Source organism: Muscardinus avellanarius, assembly GCF_963383645.1.
Source record: "Muscardinus avellanarius genome assembly, chromosome: 2".
Taxonomy (NCBI): Eukaryota; Metazoa; Chordata; class Mammalia; order Rodentia; family Gliridae; genus Muscardinus; species Muscardinus avellanarius.
Window position 1 is genome coordinate 34448256 of NC_137787.1, and position 26462 is coordinate 34474717.

Below are 26462 nucleotides of genomic sequence, written 5' to 3' on the forward strand. Positions count from 1 at the left end.
GCTTGCAAGTGACAAAATGAGCCTAAAGGAGAGCTAGCTCATGTACTATGGGTGAAGCAGGCCATGAGGTAGTTCTTATTCTCTTGTGGCAGATGGCCTCCCCCTTGGCAGCCCTGAACCCATGGCATCCCAGGGGCAGACATCTAGCAGAATGAGAAGTATCTCATCTTTCTCCCAGCTTCCACTTACTATTCCATGTAAGGGAATAGTAAGTGGCCTGTTGGCCCTGACCGGTCAGATGTCCAATGCATGGGCTCATCTGTTTCCAGGGGAATAGATCACACTAAAGTGGCAGGCCTGAGTCATTTATCCTCCCATGGCTGGCAGATTGGTGAAAGAACAGGGGTTCTGGCTGACAGTCCCCCCTCCCCACCATCACAACATGGAATGAGATGGACTGGTTGCTTCGTGCATTGGGAATGGGTGCCAAGGGAGAAGATGCAGGCAAGAGGGACGTTGATTTTCCTATACTACTTTCCTCAGGATAATTCCTACTATCTCTCTCTCTCTCTCTCTCTCTCTCTCTCTCTCTCTCTCACACACACACACACACACACACACACACACACACACACACACATACTGCCTTGAATAAGGCTTAGAGGGTCACAAAGCCTATCAGTTCATTAAAAAAAATTATCTAATCCAGATACTTACACTGAGGCCTTCAGGACAACACTGGAAACTATGGGATCATCTAGATAATACTCTCATCACAGCCTCTTGTCCTCCTCCAAGGAAACCCCTACCCCTGAGTGCCATGTTGGCTAACCATGCTGACTGCATGTCAATTTTTGTACACCCTGCCTCTGCCGTTTTTGGAGTTCCTGGAACTGATATTCAATGCCTGGTGTTATGGTTGTATATTAGGGGCCTGGGGGATGAGGTAAAACAGCTCCTTTCAACTGTCTATACCAGGTTAGTGTTTCTGTGAGCATCATTGGGTTTAGGAGACTATCACACTGGAGGAAGTACAAGCAAAGAAGTCAATTTTATTACAGCAGAAAGCGTGCAATGGGCATGACAGGCAGGGCACATGGCACTGCCCTCCAGCTGCAGGAAGGAGTTGGGAGGTATGAGAGATGCATTGGGGAGAGTGATTCTGAACTGAAAGCATGAACACTCCAGTCTCAAGACCGACTTTCCTCTGGTTCTGTGATTCTGAAACCTCTTGGATAGGGCAGGTTGAAAGGCACTGGACACACAAGTAGAACAATTGATTGTGCATTGAAGGCCTTGTCTAAGTGCTCAGCTATTACAATTTTAAGGTTTTAGTACATACTGTATTAAAATTTTAAAATAAAAAACTGTCTCTTGAATAAGGCTATCGTGATGTTCCTTATATTTATGCAATTGACATTCTAAATTTCAAAGAATTATTTTTAGAACAGGACGTGTAATCCAGTGGTTTTCACACTTTTTTAATCAATTAATTTTTCCCTCTAAATAAAATCTTACGAGATTACTCATCTGTAAAACGATGTCATTCATTCAACAAATACCAAATTTCCAAACATGAACTAAACAGTGAAAAGAGGCTGCACACAAACCCAAGCAGAACTGCTCCTGTTGGAGGCCAGAAGGTCCACCTGTCACCTCCTACAGCAGTCTCTTGGGTGCCCAGAAGGTCTGACAACAGCACAAAGACTGATCTAGTTCTATTCTATCAGTAAGAAGGATGCTGAGGTCCCAGAGTAAACCATTCATGTGCATTTCACAGCAAAACAATCAGAATCTTAATTGTATTTGTTATTTTCCTCTGTCACTTCAAAGCAAAAAGAACAGCAGAAGTTACCCACCTCCCCCTCCCCCTTTAAAAAAGAAAAGAAAAAACTACTCTTCCTACATTTGCTTTTAAAATTCTTTTTGCTGCAAGTGTTTTTTGCTGCAAGTGGAGGAACACAATTACCTCTCTCTCTCTCTCTCTCTCTCTCTCTCTCTCTCTCTCTCTCTCTCTCTCTCTCTCTCTCTCTCCCCTCCCTCCCTCCCCCTCCCTCCCTCCCCCTCTTTCTCTCTCTCTCTCATTCTCTCTCTCTTTCTCTCTCTCTCCCTCCCTTTCTCTTTCTCTCTCTCTCTCTCTCTCTCTCTCTCTCTCTCTCTCTCTCTCTCTCTCTCATACTCTCTTCATACTGTCATTTCACTACTTGAAAGAACACTATGTGGGAGGATGAGAGTCGAGCTAAGTTGGCAGAATTAAGAAAGCAAACAGTGGTTCCTGGAGGTGCGGCAGGAGCCTTGGAGTGGAGGAGTGGGAGGCTCATAAATGTGAATGTGATTGAATTATCCTGAAAGCTGAAGGTCAGGAGGAGAAGAGAAAATCACTCTCTGAGGATGCTGCATGGATAAGTATAGTGTCAGAAGTGAAAGAAGAGTGCTGTTAAAGAAAAATACACCTCGGAGGCCAGAAGATAACTGGAAAAGATTGAGTAATAAACTACCATGGGAACACATTTTATGCAAAGATATGTTCTTGTCTTGAGGCCCTTGTGATCAGTTCTTTGGATTCAATTCTTAATCAAACTAAAGACCAATCATCTGTGACACTGAAACAAAAAACAGTGCCATTCAAAATACACTGAGCATCTACCATGTGGCAGGTACTTAAATGCGCAATACAAAGGGAGAAACCTAAAGGACTAAGAGTTAACAGCCCTGCCTCCCAAGAACTCCCTAACTGGAAAGAAAGACCCAACAGGAAGCAAGTAACACATCCATTCATTTGTTTGACCACTGTGTGCTCAGTATCTATTGTAAGCCAGGTGCTGGACTGGACAACTGGAAATACAGGCCAGCAACAACAGAAACATTTCCTCAACCCCTGGCAAATATAGTATGTGGGGAAGTCAGCCAAGCAAATAATTGCACAAACAATTGTAGAACTGCTTCTGTTACAGGCTGTAAAGATGAGTCCCAGGCAGCTAGGAGACACTAAAATGGGAGATTTGATCTAGTCACAGAGCCCAGGGAAGGCTTCCTTGGCTGAGGCCTGCAAGAAGACTAAGGACTAACTGGACAAAGAGAGAAAAAAGTGCCTTCAAGGAGGCCCTGTTGAGGTCAAGAAGCAATGGGAGAAGTCTGAGTGCAAGATTGGTAAGGGCCTATGTAGGAACTCTAAGCCACAATGAGGTTTTGTCTTTATCCCAAGAGTAATTAATAGTTTAACAGAGGTCTTAAACCTTTATAAAACTTCTATGCAAAAAGTACTATGGGTATAGGGAGGATATAATTAATTCTTCCCGAGTAGTGAGGAGTCTAAAAATGCTATTGAGATGTTTTGGGCTCTGTAAGATGAGTGGATATTTTTCGAGACAGTATGCTCAGGTAAAGCCATTTTAAGCAAGGCCCATGTTGTAAAAAAAAAAAAAAAAAAAAGGAAAAGAGAATTTGGCCATAATTGGGAAACTTGAACAGAACAGATGATGTTCTGGTTATGATGACAAATGGGAGTGGGGCATGTGGATACTGAAGGAATTGGTAATGGTGTCAATAAACCAAACTTGGGCAGTGTAGGCATATGTCAGAAATGTGGAAGACAGTGGCTGGGTGGGATGGAGGAGAGTAAAGAACAGGTATGAAGGTTAAGACAAAACCATTGAACTGAAATTTATTTCTCTTAATACCAAGAATTGTCTTCCCTCCTTCCTCTTGGTTGTCAGGGAGACAAAATTGCCTCTATCATCAGAATTAGGTGTTTGGACTCTGAATCTGGTTCTAGATTTGGGCAAGGGGTCTTCAGAATACCAAATCCTAGCAAGTGGCATTCTCCTTTCCACACTGCATAGCTCTTCTCTCAGATCCTTGGCCTTGACCCCATAGTTTGTTTGTCTGGTGGTCAGCATTCTTGAACCAGTGTCCCATGAACTCTGCCTCTGACTCTCAAGTTTTCCAGGCTGGGTTTTTGATCCACCAGCTTAACTTTCCAAGTCCCTTACCTATCATCTCTTCGTTACCAAATCTGGTCTCCTTAGGTCCTTTAGACACTTGAGACCCACAGTATCATATGGATCCTTTCTATGCCATTTCTGCTACTTCTCCAGCCAATTTCCCTGTTGTGCTCTTCCTAGTCTCCTCTTTTGCTCTTAAGAACCCTGATATCCAGTGCTATTCCCAAACCCTTCTAAAGTAAAATAAGAGCCACAGTGGGTATTGACTACTTTCCAAGGATTTGGCTACTACCCTGTCCATCCTACATTATCCCACTCACCTCTGCCCTTTAGAGAGTCTAAATGTAACACCTAAGACATTTCAAACATAAATCACTACCATGCACCAGTCTCCCAGCATCTAATTAATGAATGAATGAAACAAAGCAAAAGCTGATGCTGGTGTACATTTCCTGTATCAGCTTCATGATTCTGGGAAACTACATTCAGTTGAATATTTTCTTTTTCAAGTAAGATGGGGCTCTGTTAGGGTTTCCTGAGATGGTGTAGGTGGCACACCAGCCCAAGGGCTCAAATAGCCAGCAAGTGCTCATTGAGAGAGTTGCTTTTATAAAGTACCTTGGTAATAAAAAAAATACATATATCCATATTATTTTATTTCATATTTTCCTAGGAGTAGGTTGTATGGCAACTGGTGAATGAGCCAAACAAGAAGTATATGATTCAGATCAGAGTGAGCAAACTTTATCTGTAAAGAGCCTGATAGTATTTTAGGCTTTGCCGTCAGTATAATCTCAGTCTCAACTACACAATTCTGCCTTTAGAGAGGATGATCAGCCATATGAAACAGTAAAATACTACATGTGGCTGTGTCCCAATAAACTTTATCTACAAAGGCAGGCAGCAGGCAAGTGGGCCAGTTTGCTGAACTCTGAGTAACAAAATGCTCTTTAGCTTGCAATGGGGTCACTTCCCGAGAAGAACACAGTAAGCTGAAAATGCATTTAACACACCTAACCTATTGAATGTCACATCTCAGCAACACAGTGTACTGTAGAGTATTGCTTGTTCACTCCTGTGATTGTATGGTTAACTGGAAGCTGCAATTCACTGCCAATGCCCAGCATGCTGACAATATCTACTGCAGGTAAGTCAAACCATCATAAGTCAGGGACCACCTGTATAGATGGTTGTGTTGCCATACTGATTAATGAATTACTTAATCATTTTAACAAAGATTCATGGAGCACCTACTATGTTGGATGCTGGGAATATAATGGGAACAAATGAATACAGTTTTTGCTCCACAGAGATGACAGCCAAGTCAAAGAGACAGACACAAATAAATAAGTACCCATATTAGTACAAAGTTACGCTGTGGTTGGGGCCATGAAGAAAAGACACACAATGCGGTGAGAACTACTTGACAACAACAGATTTGCTTTCTTACTTCAATGTTTGGATGTTTGGCGGAAGGTAATTAGAGAAGCTTCTTTAAGAAATACTGCTTGAGCCAAGATCAGAAGACTAAGGATAACTGAACCAGACTGAAGAAGTTGTGAAAGGGCTTTTCAGGCAAATGACCCAACATGCACAGAACCCTGTGATGGGAGGAGATATGAAATTGAAAGAAAACTAGTGTGGCCAAAACACATGTACTAGAGATATACTGTTAAAAATAGTGATAAAGGAGACAGTCAGGGGTCTTGATAAGAGTGACAGTCCTTACCCAGAAAGCAAAGGAAAGCTATAACAGGCTTTAGAGCATGATCAGATTTGCTTGTTGAAAAGAGTATACCCTCAGCTAAGACGTTGAAAATTAAATGGAGGTAAACACAAGACATCACAATGAGAAAATTTTCTAGTTATAGCCAGATCATTCTCTTTAAAGAGGGTGTTTAAAGAGGGTGTCATAAATTTCGTGATTTGTAAGTAAAACTTGCTTTTCTTCATCGTGGAAACTTTGCTTTAACTCCTTATAGTCTACGGAATAAAAATGAAGAAAAAAGAATGTTTGTATTTTATCAGTGCTAGCCCTTTGATCTTCTCAGTGTTTCTCTTTCAGTGGCAAGATGCAGATGAATTTGCATAAAAGTTTATTCATACAGCTCTGGTGACCCACTGACTCAACTTGTTTTTCAACTTATTTTCCACACATGAAACATTTTGGCTCAGGGAACTGACTATAATAAAGTAAAACTCTTATTTGAGCTTAAGCAACATGATTTGAAACTCTGGATGCAAATTAAATATTTTCAAGATTAAAAGACAATATTCCAGTTGGTGGGGTGGTTACCTATAAAATGAGATGAAATGAAAGAAATAGTTCTCTTAGGCTCCTTTGTTCATGCTCCTTACAATTGAAACACAAACATAAAAATTCTAGAACAATGGTTCTCAGTAGTGGGTGGTTTTGCTTCTCTGGGGGACATTTTTAGTTGTCCCAGCTTTGGAAAAAGGGAGAAAGAGGTGTGGGCACTATTGGCAACTAGTGTGGAGAGACCAGAAATGCTGTTAAGCAGCCTGCAATTCCCACAGTGGACCTCCCCATGAACCAGCAGCCAAGAGTCAGACAAACCAAATGGTAACAGGGATGAGAAACCTTGGCCCAGAAAAATGTTAATGCACAAACTCCCTTAAATTCTGCTCTCAGTAATAATAGTTTTTGACTCTTCACATCTCACTTCAATGCAGTTCCAAAAATTAGTTCTTCCTCCTCCTTCTCCTCCTCCTCTTCTTCCTCCTCCTCTTCCTCTTCCTTCTCCTCTTCTTCCTTCTCCTCCTTTTCTTCCTCCTCTTTTTACTCCTCCTCCTCTTTGTCTCCCCTCCTTTCTTCTTCTTCTTCCTCTTCTCCTTTTGCTCCTTTCCCTCCTCTACTTTTTATTTTTATTTTCTAGTCTCTTCCTCCTCTTTGTCTTCTTCACCCCTCCTTTTTCTGCACCTTTTCCCTTCTCTTCCCCCCTTCTTTTTCCTCTCCATCTCTCTCTCTCCCCCAAACAAAGTATCTAATCTAACCCCTATGAGCACCTCTCTTTATGCACCTCAGACACCCATTATATTTATTCCTCCTCTTTCCATGATTAAAACTTACCTTTGGGAAAGCGTATTAAACTTAAGTATACTAAGATATTGATTGATCAACGGAGCAGAATAGCTCTTTAGAGCTTTCACTTCATGCAAATGGTTTCCATGCCAAGAATATGTTTCAGAAATACTTTTGAAAAGGATCCTAAAATCGAATGAAGAAATTCTTTTGACTCTACATAACCATCCACCCTGCCTCTGCTGGAGGACTCCCAGTGAGCTTAGTGTTTGAGCCTTCCCATCTTACTTCAATGCAGTTCCAACAATTAAAAAGTTCTTCTATATTTTGAACCAGGGTCTGCAGCCTTAAATGGTGACCAGTTTCTATGCTCAGCCACCTGTGGTCCAAGATCTAAAGTGAGACTTCTTGCCTTTTTTAAAATTTGTGCAATAGCTCAGGGGACAGGTCATTTCTACTCTGGTATACATTCGATTCTATAAATGACTGGCTTGGCTCCAATCAGAGACATGTATCTTCAGTATGTCAATCATCATCTGTCACTCTGGCTCACTTGTCTTCCTGAATTCATTTCTGCTCTGTCTTCCACCAAGTAAGCAGTCCTGTAAATTTAATCATGTCAATCTCCCGTTTATTAAAAATAGACTCCAATGGTTTCCAAAGATGTAGTTTAAAATCTGTATTGGCCTGTGAGACCATTTAGAATCTCACTCTGCTCCAAGTGGCAGCACTTTGTTGGTTTCATCTTGTGCCGTCCTTCTTGCTCACTCCAGCTCCCCGGGCTCTCTGGGTCCCTGAGCATGCCATGCTCTGTTCTGGTCCAGACATTTCACATAGGTCCTGTCCTCTGTCTGGAATGCTCATCCCTTTACTCCCTTACCTAGTGTCTATTTATCCTTCAACTCTCGACTTCATTTTAATTTCTCAAAGAAAACATTCTTGACTATCAGACCAGGTAGATGACATCAGAACCCTTAAGAATATCGTATGTTTTCTGTATTGTCTTTTATTTAAAATTAATGTTGTCCTTCTCAACCAGACTACAAAGCAAATCATGAGTGGGGGCTCAAAATGAATCTTACATTTCAGGCTGTTACAAAGACTTTGGGATTTTATTTGTGATCACATGTCTGTCATGAGTGAACTTAGGCAAACTTTGCAAATTCTGGCATCTCCTGTAACACTGTACAGTGAGCCATATTTATAAATCCCCAATCCCAATACAAAGTCATTTTACCTCTTCTTTTGTGACCCAGCTCATGTTCCTCTGAACCATTCTTTAATCATGTGATAATTTGTTTGCTCACATATCTCTACCTTTCAGCCCTGAGACCAACCTGCCCTTCTCTCCCTCTCTCTCTCTCTCTCTCTCTCTCTCTCTCTCTCTCTCTCTCTCAATTGAAAGCAGAGTCCTGCTAGAAGATACATTGCTACATTGCTAAGGCTATCCTCAAACCTGCAATCCTCCTGTCTCTGCCTCCCAAGTACTGGGATTAAAGGTATGCACCACTACGCCTGGTTCCAGTCCTGTGACTTTAATGATATATCATTGGACACCTGAGGGAACATCCCTGGAGTCAGGATCATGCAGTTTAGATGTATAAGGGATCTAGCACCCTCCAAGGCAAATCTTGGTCAGTTGTGGATGGAACTGGTGTTTTTCTGCAACCCTACTCTCTTGGGAAGGCAACACTGTTTTGGAATATATTCTATGCCTTCTTCAAAGGCTCTTGGCTGAATCAATACCTAGCTGTTTATAGTTATTATCAAGCCAATAATGTTTGTTATCTTGGATTATCCAAGTGCTCCCTAAGTAGAATCAAAATTCCTTGTAAGAGAGAGGCAAGAGGGTTGGAGTCAGAAAGAAGGTCATTGATGACAGAAGCAGAAACTGGAATGATGCCCTTTGAGCCTGGAGGAAGGAGCCACAACCCAAGGAATGCTGGCTATCACCAGAAGCTAGAAAAAATGAAGAAGTAAATTATTTCCTGAAGCCTAGATAAGGAACCTCGACTTTAGCCCAATGAAATTGACTTTGAACTTCTGATTTACATAACTGACAGAATAAATATATATTGCTTTAGTTCATTAAATTTGACACGATAGAAATATTAAGGTAACATACTACCTCCTTCTTGGATCATCTTTAGCTTCATATTCATAGTACAAGGGCCAGCCTTCCAGATGTTCCCTCAATCCAGCTTGGACTTTCAAGACTCCAAGACGTTAGCTCCAGCACAGTTGGTGCCTTGCTTGCAAGGGAAGGTCAAACATCTTGTAAATGAAACAAATGAATGCCTATGTTAATAAAAATAATAGGGGCTTCCAATATTTAGAAAAGCAAGCACTTTTAGTTAGTCAAATTCTGTGCCGACTCGCTTTCCTTTCCTCCCCAAACTTCTACCAAATACTATAATGTTGGCACCTCTGCTATCCAATATGGCAGATATCTTTCTTATGACCCTCTGGATCCACTCTCCTCTCTTCCCTTCCTGCTTTCTGCCCTGGAAAGTGGGTCCCCATAGTCAACTGACTCTTTTGATCTCTAGCTACCAGTTTGGTTTGGCCAGTGAGAGCAAAAACAGATGCAGAGGACAGGAAAGGCAGGGTGAAATCTCTAGTTCTCTTTCTTTTACATTATCACAGGTTGGCTGCATCCCTTTCCTAAGATCACAGAGCATGTCAAGTAATGCCTGCATAGTTTCTTCACAGGGTCTTTGCTCCTGGAAATTGTCCCACCATTTCTTGCTTTTTCTGGAATCCTGCTCACAATTCAGGAAATAGCCTCTGAGTAAATACTTTAAAAACTCAGTTTCTATATGCCATTTGATGTCTGCCAGGACCCTGCCAGATAGTCTCCATTTTATAGCTAAGGTAACTAAAGCTCAGAGTGGCTAAGCCACACATTTTATCCAAGTATAAAATAACCAGTTCACAAGAAGAGCAGAGGCTTCATCTGCTTTGCTAGTAAGGAGCATTGCTGAGATCCTCCCAAACAAAAAGAAGATCAAATTTACTGTTGTTAATGTTGGGTCTATTGATCACATGCACATTTAATCTGCTTGCATTTTTATCAGGGCTGTCTTCTTTAAACCTGTGTTCTCATTTTTGTAGACACACTCTCTGGTATTTTTTAATAAAATATGCAAATTTTGTGAAAATATATTATTTCCTATCTTACTTTGATCATCTTGACACCACATTTTCCTGTTACACAAACATTTCAGAGCATGGTTTGTCCTCAAAGACCATGCCAATTGAGAGGAAATGTTTCTGAGAGGTGTCTGGGTTATATGTGGCCATTTTTGATGAAGTCTGCAGTTCTAACAGCTGTGCCCTAAATTAAGAATAAGATGGGCATTTCTCCAGAGATGAACCAATTCATCAAGAAGCCATCCTGCACATAATATAAAACTTTAATAAACCATTCCTACTGGGGAGCTGGCCAGGCTGAAACACGTTGTTTAAAGAAATGCAGTTTGATGACTTTGAAATAAAAACAAGAACTTGAACTAGGTAAATAGAATATGGCCAAGCATAGTTCCCAGGAAATCTGCTTGAATGAACAGCTAAGAAAGATTTATAATTGGTATATTAATTATTTCTATGGGAGTCAATGTTTTATGATACATGAGGGTACTTAAAAAGTTTGTTCTCATAAGTAATTTAAACATTCCTCTTGAAATACTGTTTGCACTATTAATTTATTTAGCAAATTAATCACAGAAACATAACATTTTAGAGCTGAAAGAGGCCTCAGAGAAAATTCACTACAACTGTCTTTTTGCAAACAGTATCTTGGATCTCTCTTAGCCCCATGCTCACAGTACAGGGCCAGTTCTCCAGGCATACCCTGCATCCAGCTCAAATTCCTGAGACACTAGCTCCTCCAGAAAAACGGGCTCCTTATTCCTGCAGAGGAAGGTCTAACACATCATAAGCAATGCTACTCAATGCTCCTTTCACTAACCCTCCCAAACAGAACCTCTGTTCTGATCTACTCTCTCCTACCTTTATTTCCAGAACTGAAAATCTTCATATCTTATGTTCCCATATCATCTCAGTCTCTTCTGCTATAAGAATTAGAGGAGGAACAACTCAGTGCCATGCTTTGCTAATCTCCTTCCAGTCTGTACTGTCTCTCCAGCCATCTGAGATTCTCACTCCACCGACTTTTGCCAGGGTCACTACTATGAAAACTCAAGAGACATATGACTGACTACTCCTCAGTAGCATTTGGAATGTCTGCTGAGTCCCTTCTTGAAGCTCTCTCCTCTACCTTCCACTACAGCAGCTCCCTCCCAGTTCACCCTCGCCACTCTGGACATTCCCTCACAGTCCTTTCCATTGGGGCTCTTCTTTGTTGCCGTCTTCTCTTCTCATTCTATAGTTCTTTATGGGAAATCAAAGTTACTCTCACCATTTTTCCAACTACCCATAGGTAGTTGACTTTCAGATTGTAGTCTCTGGGCCACATCTTCTCCTGAGCTCCTAACCACCTCCTGACATCTTCTGAGCTTCCACATCCCCTCCAAATTCAACAAACAAACATCAGTGCCATTCTTCCCCCTAAATGTGATCTCCACTCATATTTTTCTCTCTCTCTCTCTATGGATAGAAAATATCATCATGGGGCGGAGTAACCAGGGGCATTCTACCTCAGATCTATGCCCCCAGACCTATTTTATTGTTTTATTTGGAAACAGGGTCTCATTAAGTTGCAGATGGCCTCACTAAGTTGCTGAGGCTGACCATGAACCTATGATCCTCTTATCTCAGCTTCCCAAGCAATATCATTTGTAGAGAGGCCTCAGCCACAAACACAGCAGGGATCAATCCATGGGTCCCCTTTCTTCCAAGATAGAATCCAAGCTTCCTAGACCTTCTGCGTAATGCAACAGCTTCACCTCTTCCAGTTCCTTTCAGTCCTCACACCTACTCAGCTAGCTTGTTCTTCACATAACCTTCAGACAACACTGGCTCATGTTCCAAGAGTCAGTTCAAACACTATGTCCTCAATAAAGCTTTTTCTTGCAGATTTCCCCCTTTCTGGAAGATTGGTCACTTCCTATGCACCTCTCTCTATAACTCTAAGCTATACATATGTATTGATGTGCCTCTTTTCCTCTATAAGACTAATAATACCTTCAGCTGTTTAAGAAAAGAATAACACTAAATGACTGAATAGATGAATGAGTGAGTGAGCAGAATTGAAGAATTTAAAGACATGATATTATTCCTACAGGTCCTACTGGGTAAGGATTTTGTTCCTATAGGTTCCAAATGTCAGTAGCCTGAACGTACAAAATTCACTTGGGATCTGGGCTGAGGAGAGGAGAGGAGAGAAGGAGTATACTGACTAAATCAACTTCGCTAGAGAAAAGTATTTCTAAAGGTTAAGGAAGTGATTTTAAAAGTCTAGAAAGATAGCTGTAACCAGATTATGATGTACTTTGAATGACAGGGCAAAGTCTTTGGATGTTGAGGATTCATGACAGACTCACACACAGAAGAGAAGGAGGAATCTATTATTGGTTCATAAATAAAAGCGCAAGAACAGTAAGAATCATATTCCAATAATTTTAACATGGCCTAATTGTATAGAGGAAGTAAAGACAGGAGTCAGGAGGCATAAGTGGGCCCATTTAAGCCCTAAGGTCAGCTTTTAAATGAGGATATTATAAATAGGAATATGAAGAAAGAGGAAAAGCCAAGTCAAATGAAGAATCAACTGTGCTGGGTAAATTAGTCTCAATTAAATTGAACTATACTAAGTAACAAGCTTTAAAAATGGGAGGCGTTCACAACTTTTTCCTTCTAAATGCCTCCTTATGAAGAGATACTTGGCTGAAAGCGAAATGGCTCTTGGCTCTTTGTATAGAACAGCTCTGTGGTTTCTTTTCTCTGACTACTGAGTTCTGGAGACAGACACCTCTGTTTGCTGTTAGTAGGGAGTAGAGAGAGGAAGGATGTAGGTAGGGGAAAACAAAGATGCACATTTCCCTATCTGATGTCTTTAATCTAGTGAGGCTAGACACATAGGAAGAAAGAAGCCAAATGACAGAAGATGTCAAGAAATAACAAGTTCAAAAGAGGGGATTTCACAGAACCAACAGCTCAGTGAAGAATGAAGGTAAAGTAGGGGACAGGATCTGTCTTTGTATCCATGTAGAACTGGCATGGAGTTGTTCATGAGCCTTTGCCCACAGTCTCCTCACATATCCAGAGATCAATAATATCCCCAAAGATTTTGCAGGTCATACTGGTCTGTTTACTTTCTTTCAAATCACATTTCAGACCTCTAACCATGACTAGTGAAATCAGAGTTCTGGCAACAGTAACACATAAGTGTTAATAAGGCAGGCAGCCCTATAACATTCAAGCTATGCATATGTGTCTATTTTATAATCTCTTCTCTGGGCATTTAAATATGTCAGATGGTTTTACTTGACTTGTCCGAACTATTATGAAGAAATTCACTGAAGCTACTTTCCCTCACCTAAAGATACTTAATACATGATTTCTGGGTTTGGAATATAAGTGCAATTTAGGATATCGACACAGGAGTGTCACAGGTTCAAGAACAGCCTCAGCAATGTAATGAGACTCTCAGAAAACTAGGGAAACCCTGTTTCAGAAAAAAAAATTAAAAAGGCCTGGGGGTGTAGCTCATAAGTAAAATGTCTCTGGATGAGAGAGAGAGAGAGAGAGAGAGAGAGAGAGAGAGAGAGAGAGACTGATATCTAAATCAAAAAAGCAAGTCTTCACTATCATCCATCCCAATTCAAGTCTTTTATAGATTTAAGTGGCATGATTAGTTATCTGCAATAAAAACAAGAGCTTTGGGATTTTACTGAGGAGAAAGGAGGAGGTGCACACATGATCATCTTTGGTTGAATTGAGTTTCTGAATGATTAAGAAACTGGAACTTGACTAAGTTGGAAACCATGTGGTCTATAACAGAAAATCTTCTAAAGGAAAACAACATAAATTTGAAGATGAAGAAAACAGATGATTTCTGTAATGTTATAACTACAACCAGAACTCTGTTTGTCCTTGGATAAAGTCCCTGAAACAAGGCCATGCTAGGACAAGGGAGTCAAATGTGTTTTCAGTGATTTCTTGGAAAGGGAAAATGTATATATTGAAACTGAGTCCTCCAATTTATTTTAATAATGCCTCTGTTTCAGTTGGGTGAATGAATGCAAGGGGAGTGAATTTTAAATTGCCTGCTTTGCTAGTATACACAGTTTTTAACTTGCTATATTTTTCCAATGAGAAGAAAAGCAACATAATTCTCAGTAGAGGAGAGGGTGATATCATTTCATTGCATCTGCCATGAGTTAGGCACCATGAGAGAAGAACTTTCATATATACCCTCACCTTTAGAAGTAGGAACAATAATGATGGACTGTACCGGCATAACTACCATTGACCTTGGACTTCCTGTGTACCAGTAAGTGCTCTATATTTTAAACAGCTCACACCATCATCAAGGTTCATGTTGTAGCATCTTTCAGCACATTATTCCTTTTCTTCATTACCTTAATTTTAAATGAAACCCTCAAGTTTGTGGAGGATAGTTGCAGTGGCTATTGAATAGTCTGTCCCTTTGCAGTTGTATTTGCACTTCTTATAAAGAATGATTTCTTGCACAATTTCTCCAGTCCCCCGTAAAGACAACCAATATTGTAACATTTTTAGGAAACACACAGCACTGTGAATCTTGCATTATCTTCTTCTTGAACTCTCTGGACAATTGACTTGGGAATACACCACCAATTTATAAATCAAAGGCAAAAAGACCCAAAGATTATAGCCCCCGCCCCAGCTCACATGGCCAGATAGTCCAGACCAAGAGAAGTCCACTTGTCGAAAGTCTGTGCATCCTTGTGTGTTTATTGCCAGGATGCTTACCTCTTTTTCTGCTTCAGGAATGCAATAGTTTCAATTCATCAGATTTGGAGCTTTCTATGAACTCCTTTCTTGATTCTTTTGTGTCCATTATTTAATCATAATTTTACAAAAATGTAGGTTGAGTAGCTAGATCAGGACAGAGTATGCTATCTCTACCAAGCATTTGTATTTGTTCCTATTTCTTCACTATATAATGTAATCAGAGAAACTCAAGTATTGGAAATAACTTTAGTCAACATCTCTATAGTAATCCAGTTGGGGGCTAGCTCATCAAGTGCTGTGTGCATATATTTCCTTATCAGTATGAACTACATTAGGATGTGAGATTATAAAAGTATTAAAAATAAAAGTCTTATCAAGGTCACATAGTCTATCAATGGTGGAACTGGGTCAGAGCCTAGAGGGCAGCGTTTGTGGGTTCTTTCTATTTATTTTTTGTGGTACTGGGGATAGAACCCAGGGGCATTGTACCTCTGAGCTATACCCCCAGCCCTATTTTTTAGTCTTTTTTTATTTTTTTTTAAATAGGGTCTCATTGAGTTGCAAAGGGCATCACTAAGTAGCTAAGGCTGTCCGTGAACTGTGATCTCTGGTCTCAGCCTCCCAAATGCTGAGATTACAAGCGTACATCACCATACTCGGCTTGGGTTTGTATTCTGGTGAACAGAAAGTAGTGCGGATACCTGTCAGAGTCAGAAGATCTAGCTGTGAATCTCCACTCTGCCTCTTCCTACATGTGAGAAATGGCTTAATTTCTTTGAGCTCCTTAGCGTTTCCTCATACGGGTGTAAACATTAAATGAGATAAGATGTGCAATGTGGCAAAACCACACTTGTACACAATCTGAGTGTCTATTAACCATCCTGCTCAGATTAGAGCTTCTTGGTTTGAAACTTTGAGAGCTCCTCCCCAGGTAGCTGACAAAAACCCATAGGTCCCAATTGCTGCTTCCACTTGCTCAAAAAGAATACTAGACTCCCTAGGATTGTGCCCTTCCGTGAGCTGTGACCTGAGTGTCAGTTGTCACTGTGTCAGGATGGGACCAGGGCTTCCTTTAGTCCAAAAGATGCTTCATTTGAGTCCTGAAATCAGCAGGCACCTCAGTCCTAGTTATGGTGGTTCCACTCTGAGAAGCCCTGGGTAGACCCCTGGGAAGTATTTTGAATAGAAAATAAAAGTTTATTGTTCCCACTTTATGGTCCCCAAGGGCAAGCATGAACCCAGAATGTAGCCTGAACTCCCTAAACATGCTACACTGTCATATACAACCCACTCCTTGTAATTGAATCATATTACTTACAGTCACGTATCTCCCATTACAAAATATTGTCTTAATTTTTAACTAACATGCTTACTCCTCAAAATCTAACAGAAAACTTTCCACATCACACAAATATCCTAGTTAAACAAATACATAAATTCTATCTTCTTCCCTTCTCATAGGCATACTGGCCCAGGGTATTTTAGTCTTTTCTTTGCCTTTTGAGAAATGAATCTAATTGATTCAGAAGCATATTTTTTTTCCATCTTACAAACTGTAGGTAGGCATTTGAGGGTTTTTTTTTATACATATTTTTATGCACTGTATTCATATATCATAGTGGGATACAAACTTTTGTAGACATACATGCACACATCGCCCAGTCAGCCCCCACCCGATCCCCACCCCATTCTCTCCCCATCCCTCCCTCCCATGCTTGGCTTCGTGGTTGACATCTAGTATTATAGCAATTTATCCAGAATTAAAAATGATAATCTCACATAACAGTTTCATTTGTCTGATACCAAGCTTTTGATGACTTAAAGATAACATTTCAATATTTCTTTTTACTTTCTTTCTTACCAGAGAATATTTTTTCTATTTTTTTAGGTGAAACTATCATATATTTATATATTTATTTTTCAGAAAAAAAATCTATCCTAATATGGAATATGGATTCTAGATACCCAAAACGATCTTGAAAAAGAACAAAGCTAGAAGATATATATTTTCTGATTTCAAACCATATAAAGCTACAATAATTGAAAAAGTGTAGTACTGTTCTAAAGGCAGATATATAAACCATTGGAGTTAAATACAAGCCTAGAGCTAAATTCTTCCCTATATTGTCAAGTTATTTTTGACAAGGTTTCCACGAACATTTGGTGGTAGAAATAATAATCTTTTAACTAAATATTGTTGAAACATAATAATTACATGGAAAGGAATAAATTTGGACCCTCACCTAATCCCATATACAAATATTAACTCAAAATAGATAAAAGACCTAAATATAAATCTTAAGACTCTAAACTTTTAGGAGAAAATCTGGGTCATAACACCTCACAACATTGAAATTGGCAGTGATTTCTTGGATATGATTTCAATGGCACAGGCAACAGAAGAGTATACAAACTCCCTAAAAAATAAAAAAAAATATTGTATATCCAAAGATAATGTAAACAGAGTTAACAGTTACTAATAGAATGGGATAAAATATTTCCAAATGCTATATCTGAAGGTATATTAATATTCCAACTAGAAATCCTAAAAATTACCAACAATAAAGGCAAACAATACCCTTTAGAGATAGGTAAAAGACTAACATAAATAATGAATCTCCACAGATAACCAATCTTAGTTGTCTGTTGGATGGAAACTCTTGTTTCTCTGGTTCTGGTGTGTGTTACCTATTTCTTCTTTGTAGTTAATCTCTTTGAGTATTTTCTCTAGTGCTGGTTTTGAAGACATAAATTCCTTTAGTTTCTGTTTGTCATGGAAGCTTCTTATTTCTCCATCTAATTTGATTGAAAGTTTTGCTGGGTAGGAAATTTTTGGCTGGAAGTTGTTTTCTTTCAGAGTTTGGAATATGTTACTCCAAGCCCTTCTGGCTCTCATGACTTGGTTTGGGAAGTCTGGAGTGATTCTAATTGGTTTGCCTCTGAATGTCACTTGGCCCTTAGTTTTTGTTGCCTTTAAGATTCTCTGCTTGGCTTCCACATTGGTCATTTTGACAATTATGTGGCGTGGAGATCCTCTTCTCCGATCCTGTCTAAAGGGAGTTCTATAAGTTTCCTGGACCTGTGTATCAAACTCTTGCTCTATGTTTGGAAAATTTTCTGCTATTACTTCCTTGAAGAGATTGTTGATCCCTTTGGTTTCACTTTCTTTTCCCTCCTCTATTCCAATTATTCTTAGGTTAGCTCTCTTAAAATGGGCCCATATTTCTTCAATATCAGATTCCTGCTGTTGGATATTTTTTTCTAGATTAGAAACTATGCATTCATTTTTGGAATGATCATCTTCTAAGAGCGAGATTCTGTTCTCCATGTGGTCTAATCGGTTGTTTGTGCTTTGAATTGAGGCCTTTACTTCATTAATTGCATCCTTTATCTCTTTTTGGCTCTCTCTGAGTTCTTTTCAAAGCACCTCTATTATTTCTACAGTTATTTTCCTGATTTGCTCTTCTAGAAATCTCTGATTTTCTGTTTTATCAGGTTCTGATGTTGTGGGGTTGTGGGCATTCATTGCTCCAGTATTATTCCTCTTTCCCATGATTTCGGAAGTTAGTGCCTTCTCTGGGTTCTTCCCTTGGGTCAGTATGACTTCACTTAAGGTGTTCTGGATTTCGAGTCAGTAGTATCTCAGATCCCACTGCTCCTTTACTGGGTTGTATCACAGAGTCTCCGACCCAGAGAGTCGATAGAGGCTGCGTTAGACTGTGGGGGGGTGCCAGGTTGCACATTCTCCTATGGTGTGATATCTCTGCCACCACCCCTTCCCCACTGGGTCAAGTCCCAGGGAGTACAGTACTGGGATTTCTCCTCTGTGGCCTGCAATTTGACTCACTGTTCTTGAGTATGCAGATATAGCTGTACTGGATTCGGTGAATTCTCTGCTGCTGCTGCCGCCGGTGGCAATATGGCGCCGCTGCTACGCCCTTGGCTGTGAGGCTGGCGTATTTCTTCTTGGTTTTGATTTCCACCCTGAATCCCTGCGGCATGTGCTGAGCTCAGTCACTGGGAGCTTTAGATTTTACCTGCAGTGAGAAATCCCGCCTGGTTGTTCCGCAGCGGCTCACCTCGGCTTGCTGTAGCCGTCCGGTGAATTTGCCACTGCCGCCGGCAGTATGGCGCTGCTGCCGCGTGCATCCTCGGGCGTGAGGCTGGTGTATCTCCTCTGTGGCTCTGAGCTCTGTTCTCCGTCTGCTTTCTCTCTGGAACCTGGTGATTTTTTTGTTTCTCTGGTGATGGTGTTTTCTGGCTATGAAAGGCGCTGATTTTGTGGTAATGGAGATTGGTTGTTAGCGGGGCTCTTAATCCCCGCTTTTCTCGGTCGCCATCTTCCCAGAAGTCCTTCCATTTGAGGTTTTAACCACAAAGTTATGGAAGCTTAATATGGTAGTGATATATGGAACGGGTTTAGGAGGGAGTAACTACAACAGAACTATATGCTGATGCAATAAGTAAAGCACAGAAACTTGGGTAGCTTTTGGTAGGTTTAACCTGATCTGAAATATCCTTCAAGGGAGATATGTCCTGATCTAACAGGCAAGAATAAGGGAGAATCAGATGTATGAAGGAAGAGGACAGAGAAGACTCTATTTAAATACCAGGAGGCACAGAGAATGGGGCTTAGCATCATTACTGAAATATGAAGGTCATACACCCAGTCATTTGTTCACATACCTCTCTACCCAAGACCCTGTGCCAGGTCATGGAGATCCAGAAATGAGTATGGCCGTCCCTGCTTCCAGGAAATGACAGTCTCGTCAGAAGGAGAAACTAGCTTGGAGAAGAAGGGTGGGAATTTACTCATAAATTAATAGATCTGAAAAAATTTAAATGTCACCTACAGTACTTCTCACCTGAGACAAACTTTAAAGATGAGAAACTGAAGTCCAAAGACAATATGTGGTTGCCAAAACTCACACCTTCGGTTGCTGTCAGCCCAGAAGTCTCTGTCTGTGTCATCCCATGCTCTCACCCCTCCACACATTGTGCTCTCTTTGGGGACAGGTGTTGGACATTCAATTGTGCACTGCCTGTGAAATGGTTCACGGGTTATCAAAGAAGGGAAGTGAAGTCCATGGCAAACCACAAACTTTGAGGGAAGGCAAATGCTTAGTAATGCACTTCTCATGAGCCGGTGCCTTTGGGCCCCAAAAGATTCAAAGTTACTTTCAAGGCTCATGCATTCAGTGTCAGCAGAAATGAAGATATCCGCCATCCACATGAAACCCTGCCTCTTCCCTGTCCCCCATGCCTGTACCCACTATTCTTGGAGTCATTTCATTCTGTCTCTTCAATATTGCTCAATTGGTCACTTCATGTATACTGTTAGCTTAGTCCAGACCCTCACTGTAGTAGTCTCTTAATTTTTTACCTCCCAACCAATCTGGGTTGTTTGTTTGTTTGTTTGTTTGTTTGTTTGTTTTACACTGCCATTAAATAAAGCCAAATATGTCACTTATCTACTTAAAAGCCACCAAAGTTTCCTCATTGACTAAAGGATACTGTCCAATCTCTTCAGTGTGATCAGAAGTTCCTCCCCTCTACTTTCTAGATACTCTACCCCCACATAAAAAAAACTGTCCATTATCCAAACACACCAAGCTCTTTCATCTCCCTAGGCTTTTACATGGATGTATTTTGCCTTTCCCACCTCCTCCTTACTATTTGAACTCCCACTCATCCTTCAATGCCCACTTAAAAAAAAATACCCTCCTTGAACATTTTCTATTTCATTTACTTATAACAACAGGCTGTGACAAAAATAAGAACATGTAATATCACATACAGAGATACATACTACGTAGCAAATATATTCCAATTGGCAAATAATAGAAAAGTAGGGTGTAGACATGAGCGACGTCAGGCCCCAGAGTGCTTCTTAGGCCACCCCACACATTCGCCAGCCTTTACGGCTGTTCACCCACGCCTCTGGGGGCTTCCTGTGTGTCTTACTCCTATCCTAAACTGGGAGTCTTGCAGGTAAGAAAATTATCTGAATCATTTCTGTATCTCCAGTTTCTCAAATTCTCTCTAGGATTTATTAACCACTGAAGGAATGGTTACTGGATAAATGAGTACATAAGTAGTGAAATGTATATTCATCTTTATGACCCCCAACCCATGCTGAATAATTAGGTATAATGTGAAAATTGGTGGGAAGCAGTTCTGAGATATAGCCAAGATCTTAGAAAATATGGCCATTATTTGACCCATTTCCTTCCTCAATTCTCCCTTTTCCCTCTCTATCTCCCTTCCCCAATTCTCTTCCATTATTCTCTCTTCTTATTTATCTAAAGTCCCTTTTGTTTCTTATTTTCTATCTTCCACATATGAGATAAAACATGACCCTTGACTTTCTGCAACTGACTGATCTCACTGAGCATAATATTCTCTAGTCCTAGCCCTTTCCCTTCAAATGACATAATGTTGCTCTTCTTTATGACTATTAGATTTTTTAAGTATACAACCATACCAAAAAGGTTTTTATAAAGTACATGAATTGATCTTGCAAACATAATTGATGGTACTTTTTGCATACTGAGGATTGCCCTCTCACCCACCTGAGCAAAATAAAGAGCTGAACTGCAAGTTTTCAGCAATGAACTAAATCAACACAGACACCGATAACCCCCAAAACATCATACCATGAAAGTTTAAGAAATGCTGAAATTCAAATTCTGGTGATTGAGCTAAATATTTAAAAATTCTAGAGTAGTAAAATCGTAGAGATAGAAAGTCTCCAGAAACTCTATTTTAAACAACATGATGGAATTCAGTGTATATTACTCCCAAATATGACAGGTTAGCTCTTAGGGAAAGAGCAGAAACAGGAAGGTCCCCTCTGAACGTTTCTTCTTCCTTAGAGCAGATCAAAGCTCCTGAATGGAGAGGTGCCCTTCCTCTATCTAGAAGAAAGGAGCATCCTTTTCTCAGAAACACAGAATCAAAAAGGGACCTGATTCTTACCCTTGGATCATACGCTATTTGTCCAACTAAAGCCCCACTGCTTTCCCTCTTCATCAAACCTGAGCATGAAAATGCACTTAGACTTCTTTCTTTGGATCTCCATTTCTCTTTGTGTGTGTGTCTGTGTGGAGGCTGGCAGATACTGGGGACTGAACCTAGAACCATTCTACCTCTACATTATACTCCCATCCCTATTTTATTTTTATTTTGAAATGGGATCTCACTAAGTAGCTGAGCCTGGCTTCAAACCTGTGATTCTCCTGTGTCAGTCTCCCAAGTACTGGGATTATGGGTGTGTGCCACCACACTCAGCTGGAGATCTTCATTTCTAACAATTCCCATGTCACATTAAACTTTTGTTAAATAAATGCAGACGTCAACTATCTGTCTTTTGCTATAGTGGCCTCAGCCATGAATGTACCAATGAGTGAGAAAATAAATTTTTTCTCCCCAACAGAAAAAACTAAGACCTCAAATGGTATTTGACTGGCAGTAAAATGATTGTATAAAGATAACTCCACAGATAAAAGGTAATATGCTTTGAGAAGAAATAATGTGCAAAGGTTTGAACTAAATGGAATTGGGCATGACTGGGATAAGACGGAGCAGCCTCCCAGACTTCAGTCCAGAATCACCTATGGCACACACCTACAACACAGTCCTGACTCCCTGTCCCCGACCACAGAGAAGCTGGGGGCACTGCGATGATAATATAAAGAATCTGGAAGGCTCAAAGCTGGTGACAATGATGGAAAAATTAAGAGGTGTAGGGAAATAAAGAGGTGTAAAGTGCAAAAGCCAAAAGCTCGTGATAATTATAAGAATAGAAAAATGCACCCGTTTTAGGCAAATTATTAGTGAAAATTGTATAACTACATTGTAAACTTTCTTTCAAGCATGTAATTTAAAAAAATGTGTCCTAATCTTTTTAAGAATGTGTCAATTTAAAATCCAGGTTTTTTTCTTATTTTTTAAGATTCATATGTTAATTTGATCTATAGCAACACTAAGTATCACTTCTTCACAAAAGCAAATTACACTATGGAAAAAGTGCTCAGCAATGAGCTTCTGTTTTTTGTTCTTGGCGGGGTGGGGTGGGTGGCAGAATTTCTAGATTATAGGCCACAGAACTGAGTCTCATTATCTCTGCTGAGCACAATATATCTTAGCTCTGCTGTGCCTCCAGGTAAAACTGGCTCCTAAATGGTCCCTACAGCCAGCAGCAGCTCAGAGTGCTTTTGAGAGTGCAGCAGGAAGAACTTGAGTTGGGTGGGGTGCTTGACATTGTAATATTTAGCACCTACAGACACCAACATTTGCCCTTGATGATAAAGATAATAAAAGGATGGAAAAACCCAAATGACTTCAAATAAGCCTAGACTTCAAACATTTAAAAACTCAAAGGCTACTAGTGTAAGTTAAAGATCTTTTGCGGGTTGAACTTGACTTTGTTAATGCCCCACCCCTGCCTTCACCAATAATGCACTGGAAAAAAAGAAATTGAAACCGTCTTTTGGAAATCATATTAAGAAAAAATGGGTCCATGTAGCCTAAATAAGACAAGGTGAAGAAGAGGTTTTCTAACCATCTTCAGAAATAAAACAGGCTATCATAAAAGGGTTGGCTAGCCTGGCCTAGAGGCATTCAGTAATCGTGGAAGCTAGTTTCATTAATGGTGAGAAGAAATTGGTTTGAGTTTAACAAATAAAAATGAATTCTAGTGGGAACTACTGGAAATCAAAACCAGCTTCAGCTGCCAGGGTCAAAATCCACTATTCTCATGACCCCAACCAAAACAGCAAGCAAAACAGGAATGAGTGTGTCCAGACCTCACAGGAAACAGAAATGTGGTTTAGAAATGTGATTTTTGCCAGGCGTGGTGGCACACGCTTGTAATCCCCGCGCTTGGGAGGCGGAGACAGGAGGATTGCGCAGGTATGACTCCAGCCGCGCTGGTTTAAGAGACCCTGTTTTCAATTTAAAAAAAAAAAAAGTATAAAATAGGTCTGGGAGTGTATCCCGGAAGTAGAAGGGTTTCCAGAAACCCCAGTACCACCAAAAAAAAAAAAAAAAAAAAGTGACTTTTGGGGTTCCTGCCCCAACATAGCAGATCAAGGTGAATTTAGAACTCAGAGGTGATAGATTACCCAGTACTGGTACCATAACCCTCTAAACCAGGGGGTCAACGAACCACAACTCACGAGCTGGACATTTTGGTAAATGACACATTACTGTAATGTGTCCTTGCTTGTTCCTGTATTTGTAGTCTACTGAAGCTTTCATGTTGTATGGCAGAGTTGAATGGTTGCCATGGAGAATGTATGGCCAACAAGTCCTAAAATATATAATCTAACCCTTTGTGGAGAAAGTCCACCAACCCTGTTTTAGACTTCCAAGGCTGAATAACTTTATTATGCTGACAACTCTACTTCCTTTGCCCCAATACAGAATTGTCTGTCAAATTCTGTTCTTTACACCTTTCTAAGAGTATCATTCTACCTTGCTTTGTTTTCTTCAATCCTTTCCTCCCCTCTGGCCACTATTTTCATCTGTCTTCAGTCTAACATACTACAGTCAGGATATTTTTTTAAAAAATCATGTCTGGAAATGTATCTACCCACTAAAATAAATACCTCCAGTGCTCCTCCCATTGGGTAAAAAACTAAATCTAAAGCTCTTGCCATTGTTTGGCCCCAAACTACATTTCCAGGCTAGTTTTCCACCATTTTCACACAAGTTCACGTCAGTGATGGCTGACAAACCCCACTCTTCCCTTATCTTTTTTGCACTGACTTTTTTTGTTCGAAAGAATAATAAAAGCTGTATTATATATCTGAGCTTAAAAAACACTGAGACAAAGACTTTCAATAGGAGACATAAAAATGGAGATCAAAATGTTAGGTCTAAGTCGGGTGTGGTGGCTCACGCTTGTAATCCCAGTACTTGGGAGGCTGAGACAGGAGAATCACAGGCTCAAAGCCAGCCTCAGCAACTTAGTGAGGGTCTTCGCAACCTAGTAAGACCCTATTTTCAGATAAGCTATAAAATCAGGCTGGGGGTGTAGCTTGGAGGTAGAATGCTTCTGGGTTCGACCCATAGTATCACAAAGAAAAAAGTTGGGATTATTATTATAAATGCTATGATGAAGCTTGTGGCTAATTTATGCAATAATAAATAATCCTCTTCATTGTACTATCTTACATTTCAGTTAGACCTTAGGGAAGTCCCTCCAAGGGAAAAACTTGAGTCTGCAAAATAAAAAACTATTCAGGGTCTCTACTTCACACTGACAGACAAAATAATAGAGATTAGCAGCACTCTACTGCTTAGACCAGCTAAGACCATCTCTAATAGATCAGCTACATCAAAGAGAAAAACATAGCCAATAGATCTCTCCTTCCAATTGGTAGAAATGGAATAAGAAAGAAGATAGGTAGAATACAAGAATGTTAGTTAAGGACCTTTACAATAATATAAGAAAAAAGATTGACAGGGATGGGGGTACAGCTCCCTAGCATTTTCCATCATTTTTTCTCCTATCCATTGTGATTAACTATTGAATTTACAAAATGTGACTATCCTCCACAAGTCAGGTGAGCAGCTGTTCATCAAGCCAGTTCTGTTCCCACCTTCAAGGGCTGCTTCTTCAATGTGCAGTCATCCTCCTGTGACTCCTTGCGGAAAGCAGGAAATTGCTCCCAGAAGGCATGATAATTAGATTAACTCTAAATCTACACTATATCCAAGCCTGAGAATTTGATCCCTTTTCTATTCCCGTCCAAATTATGTCCAAGTATACTGCCCAATATAATTCACAATATTCAGTATGATTAAATGCCAACACTAATGTATTCTACTAATAAATTTCCAACAACAGAAAAATACCTGAAATTTACATATAAACTCCTCACTTTGTGAAATTCTCAGAAGAAATTGAAATCCAAAGATTAAATTCTCCTGCAAGTTAGAGTCTAAATAACTTCCCATGCAAGAGAATTAACATCCTTAATTCTTCCTTCCCAAGATTTATTCCAACATAGGCTCAGATACCTGGTAGAGTCTACATTCTTTTAACTACTGCGGTCTCAAATTTTTATCACTGAAATGAGTATAATTTTCTTTGTTTCCCACACTTAAAAAATACAACGACACCAAGATTATCACAGGAGTAGTGCTTACTCCCATAAACTTAGAAATATGACAAATCCCAGTCCCTAGAGAGGTTGTCTTGGGCAGAATTGTCATGTGAACACAATGCTTAGTCTAGACACACATTAATGTGACCGAAGACCAGAGTAGTGAATCAGTGGTATTGAGGGAAGAAGGATAATCACGAGGAAAAAGTCTCAGTTTTTTAATTTTCATAAAATATCACCTTAGGGAGAATCCAAATGCATACTATCTCTTTTCTTGGAAAGAGGTACTGAAGATATTGCAGGCTTCATAGAAAGTTTAGAAATTCACAATGGTTACAGTACCAGTCATGAGTCTTAATTCCATTTTTCCTTCAAGTGTTTCCATTTCTAGTATCCTGAGACCATACTAAATGTCATATTTCTAGGACCCTAATTTTCACACCTATTTCTAAGCAAGCATTTTCCCTCCTATGATAAAATGGCTGTCACCCCTATCTCATGAAGCAGAATCGCTTGGGCCTT